Below are 5,373 nucleotides of genomic sequence, written 5' to 3'. Positions count from 1 at the left end.
AAATTCTATGACATGCTTGCCTTTAAAACTCTCGGGGTAGAAAAGCACAACTAATTCAAATACATGTATGCTTTTTAAACCACGTGAATTTCATGAATGCTAATTAAACGGAGACATAATGATTCTTATGTGAAAATATTTTTTTACACTATATTCATTCACAGCATGTAGAAGATGTGTGTGGCATGAGTCTCACTGGATTATCAGTGTAAATGGACATTGTAGGTCTGAGATGATGTGTGTGTGTGTGTGTGTGTGCGCGCGCGTGTGTGAATCATAGACGCACACACACACACTCTCATGGGTGGGTGGAGCAGGATCCTCAGCAGCAGCTGATGCATGAACACACACACACACACATGCACTCCAGCGCTCAGACGGAGGCTCTGCTCTGATATGAGGATCCGTGTGTGTGTGAGTGTGAGTGTGAGTGTGTGATATGAGGGTGATGATTTCTCTTTCTCTCTGCCGCTGTCTCACAGGAGTCCTGCAGCCCAAGAGAAGCCCCAAAGTGCTGGTAAGACAACTTCCCTTTCATTTCTCACCTCAGCACATCAGTATAGACAAAGTCTGTTGCAATCAAATTGTAGCACTTTCAGTTTCGTCTTTGTGTCTCATCTGTTGAGCTGATATGTGTAAATGGACATTGTAGGTCTGTACACTTGAAGTAACAAACCTTTCGCACTTGAAAATGAATGCCTGTTTAGAAAAATGTACAACACAGTAACTTCAAACAATGCATTTAAGATGTAAGTTGTGGTATTGGTGGGTGCTGTTCTTTGGAAAACCACCCAAATGATTGGTAATCACAGTATTAAAGAACCACTTAGTCCAGTGGTTCTTGGAGACCCAGTGCTTTGCTCATTCTGTCTGTCTCTCTTATCTGACACACTCAGTTGAGTTCGAGTCTCTCCTAACGAGCTGATGATCTGAATCAGGGCTGTTAAATGAGGGAGACACTCAAAATGTGCAGGCGGTGGGTCCCCTGTTGGTAAATTCATTGGCCATCTTGCTTCTATTCCTTAGATCCCTTTTCACAGTTGGCTGTTTAGTCTGTATGCCATTTGATGTCAAACACTTTTTTAACTCTTCCTTGACCATTCAACCCATTGTTAGACCATGCACAACACGACATACGATAACGGTATCTTTTCCAAGTTACAACATACGAACTATGACAGTAATAATCTCAGGTATTGATTATGTGCTTTATGTAGTGTTAAAAGTGGCTAATGTGAGTTTAAATATAATTTTACGTGACCTTTATAGCCATACTGAAAGCAACAGTAGTTTACCTTAGATCTTGAAAATAAAGCAAACATGTACGTTAAAGCTGTGAACTCAATGCAAACCAACAAGTGAATTCATTAAGATGGAGTCAATCACTCAGTACCTTTAATACTGCTAAAAAGGTTTAATATTCATGAATTAGATTAACTTATTGAGTGCAGTGCGCTTACAGAGAAGCTCCGCCCACACGAGCTTCTGATTGGATGTGATATTTGATTGATTCTGTCACGTCGCATAGCCGTGTTGCGTGTGGTCTGGACAGACAAATTGCTTGTCACTGGAATCTTGTCACATCACGTCTGGTTAGGAACCGGTGTTAGATGTTTGTCCAGTCTATATACACAGATCGTCATTGGGGCATGCTGGCAAGAAGTTACAAAGACTTTCTGATGTCTCAAACTGTTATCATATAATATAAAGCTGAAGTAAAGGTGCAGCATAGTGTATTCTGCAATATCTTGGCAAGGCTACTGCATATTGCATTGAAACTTGATATGTCAAATAATGGCCATGCTTCATGATTGTTTATGCTTGCTTAGCTTTTCACTTTGCCGCTGTTGTGCATGTAATTATGCCCTGAATCCACCCCATACATCCCTGTACCCCAATAGCACTGCACTATAAACAACACCACACCATAGCAACCGCACAGCAATGTACTGACAGCCGCCCACAACACTCGAGCAATGTAGAAGAAGCGGCATTAGCATGAAAAAGCTCTGCTCATGTTTTTATCTGGGAGTGTAATAATCTAGTTGTTATTAGCATTTAATAAACATTATCATGTCAGGTGAATGAGATTATAAGTATCTCATAAGAAATGTGAATACTTTATAAGATCAGGACAAGAATTGGCTTTGCAGCAAACTCTTTGCCGTGTGTGTATGTGTGTGTGTGATAGTGGCTGAAAGAGTGTTGTGTGCTTGAATTGTAGGCACACACTCAACGTATCGACTCTGTGGGATTGTGTTGCTCTTCTCTATCCATTCTCTCCATGAACTGTCTATTTTTAGGCCTGGTTGTTCATTTCTCATTCGATCCCCTCGTGTGTGTGTGTGTGTGTGTGTGTGTGTGTGTGTGTGTGATAGTGGCTGAAAGAGTGTTGTGTGCTTGAATTGTAGGCACACACTCAACGTATCGACTGTGGGATTGTGTTGCTCTTCTCTATCCATTCTCTCCATGAACTGTCTATTTTTAGGCCTGGTTGTTCATTTCTCATTCGATCCCCTCACTTGCACCAAATTCCATTTTCTTTCCTTTTCTTTCTCTCTTCACATATTATTCTTTCTTTCTAGGTCAAACCTAGTATCTCTCAATCACTCATCCACAATCAGAACAATATATCGATCAGGCTGATTAATCTGCAGTTCCAGAGTTTTGTCGTCAGGTGCTCATTAAGCAGTGACAGCAGTGCCTCATTAATAGAAATGTATCTGTTCCACAATCTGCCATCACTTTGTCAATGGATAGTGAACATTTGCCACCATAGGCGTATCTTGAAGTTTTGAGCTTGGGGGGCCAAACCAAGCCAGTCGATTTGGTCAGTCAAACTTTTAAATACATTTAGCATTTCTGTAGTAAATGTACAAATTCACACTCCGTCTACCATTTCAGTAGTTTTACTATGATTGCATAGAGCAGCAGCAAGCCCTGAGGTTGCCATGGCAACCAGATACGTTGCACGCAAATTACTTGTAAATGCTGCACTGTCTATTTTTGCTGCAGTAACAATAAACATGTCTAATAAAATGCGCTATAAACATGTTTGCTAACAGGATCACAAAGTAGACTTTAAGCAAATCAACGAGTGAATTACCCACTACTTTAAAACCGATGTCTGTTGGACAAGATTCAAGTTAAACGCACAAAAGCAGGCACACAAACATATTTAGTAACGTTAAATCTTACTGAAAATGGCCGATTAAGTAGTTTATATTCTGAAATCTATTTCTAGATTTTATTCTGTGTGCATTAAAACCACTTATTCTCTGGGGCGTTTTTGGTATTTTCGCCTAAAGTTTTCATACTCAAATTCAAATGTTTACCCTACACACATACAATGGAGGAAATTTAAAAAAAATGGTTTAATTGTAAAGAAAACCCTTTGAACTACAAAATATGAGTGTAATTCTTTATAAATAACATTATATATTTTTCAAATATTACAATAAACAAAAAAAACATAGGCGCTTTTGGAGTTTTAAAACAAATTGTTTATTTGAAATTCTGTAATTCAGGTTCTATTAGGCTCAACTCTCTGCAGTTTACTTAGTTTGATGCCACTAGATGCCAAAAAGTACCAGAAAAAAGAATCTTTCAAATAACAGCTTCTAAACAGGAGTTACTACATTATATCTGAAGCGAGTCAAATTGTCTAATTTTGCATCTAAATGTGTCATTGTGAGTTTTCTTTGCAAAAACAGGCTTTATAAAACACATTAACCCCACAACCCTATATTATTCTGTGCCATAAGCACTTTAATTGATTATTAATTGTATTATGTTTCATTTTTATGTTTTTCTAAGTAGTAATATACAAAATGGCACAAGCCAATTGGACCAAATTTCACATATTGTGTATTCTACAATGTGTAATTATTTCAGGATGCACAAGACTGTCTACATTATAAAATATATCTGGTCGATCGCAATCTAAAATAGAATCCATATCCTCCAGCTTTATATCATTCCATTTATGTGCATTTTGTATTGGGATACTGCTTCAGAGCATCCTCTCACCTCATCAGCTGACTCACTCCTGTAGCCTGAGCATCTCTCCATGACAACACTGTATCATCCGTGGTCCAGAGCGGAGCTAATTTGCTATCCGGCATCTAGCTGTAACATTCAGAGCGTCAAACAAACACATATTAATTCATCCACACCGCACTGTAACAATCCATGTATATTTACTGTATATTCACTGAAATGCATAATGTACTGTACTTTTCGGTCAGTAAACAGTGTATCAGATTGCTAGCTGTGCTACCAAGTTTCCAAACAACTATTCTAATATAAAACACGCTCAAAAACACACTCATATAGCCTTACCAGACGCGCATTCATTCCTCTCCACGGCACCGCGGAATGTTCTTCACCATATATAACTTGTAATGTAATCCGAGCCGCGTGTGCAGTATCCATTCCATGAGGGAATCTCGCCTTCAACACATTCAAAAAAACTACAGAGACAAGAAAACCCCCACAGGCACAGTCCCGGATGCAAGACCCCCCTCTCCCCCGCTAGTGATGCAGAGGTGTCCAATTTCACGGCTCTGAAATGGCCACTGAGTTCAGAGACTGTAATCTGACCAATTGCAGTCCACAAGCGACCACAGATCTGTATAACTTCAGACACGCTGGTTGTGCGCGCTTTGGATATGAAGAGCGCCTGTTTCCAGATGAGCGTCTATTTCTGAACCTGGACAAAACGCTATATATCTCACCGATGGAAGCACGCAGAAATGTGAAAATGGTCTTGTTTGAAAGAAGAGATCCTAATCTAAAAGATAATATAAGAATATATAGATATTTGTGGCTGTTTGCGGCTGACTGAAGCAGTGCTACGAGTATAAATGTAAATTCGCTCAGAGGTGACCAAATTTTACATCGCGATTCTATCAAAGATGATTCATTCTATCAGAAAAAAATACACATTCTTCGTAAAAATTATTCGCAATGGTTAGGCGGAAATTCGTGTGTGGGACGAATACATTTCTAAGCTTAATTTTACTGCTTTATGAATATAAAAACCAAAAGGAATGGTATTCTTTGTAAAGAAGACACTCCAAGCTTTCAAATGAACCCATATATGGGCTGATACCATATAAGGAAGGCTATGTAAATGAAGCATAAACATTTTTAACACGATTTTGGACCCGTATCCGGGTCCGCAGAGTTTAAATTACATTTGGATGTAAATGGCCCTTTTCCTGACATAGATGTAAAACACTGCGCTGCTGAAACGAGCGTCCTGCGGATCACCTTTATGAGGCTGTCCGGGTCTGGAGTCGTCAAGGTTTTTGGTATTGGTATTTTGGTTAGGTCCAGATTCCACTGCAGTTGTTTTATGCTGTAAAAAAA

At 39.2% G+C, this 5,373-nt stretch overlaps 1 protein-coding gene across 1 annotated transcript in view; it reads left to right on the top strand.

Annotated features, from left to right (window-relative positions):
- Positions 1–5,373, top strand: part of LOC107548731 (membrane-associated guanylate kinase, WW and PDZ domain-containing protein 1-like) — a 30,508-nt gene that overhangs the window by 3,295 nt on the left and 21,840 nt on the right. The gene's annotated exons all lie outside the window — the stretch shown is intronic.

Source organism: Sinocyclocheilus grahami, unplaced genomic scaffold (genome assembly GCF_001515645.1).
Source record: "Sinocyclocheilus grahami isolate Dianchi unplaced genomic scaffold, SAMN03320097.WGS_v1.1 scaffold354.1, whole genome shotgun sequence".
Taxonomy (NCBI): Eukaryota; Metazoa; Chordata; class Actinopteri; order Cypriniformes; family Cyprinidae; genus Sinocyclocheilus; species Sinocyclocheilus grahami.
Note: the sequence above shows the minus strand (reverse complement) of the source record. Positions and strands in the feature narration are given on the sequence as shown.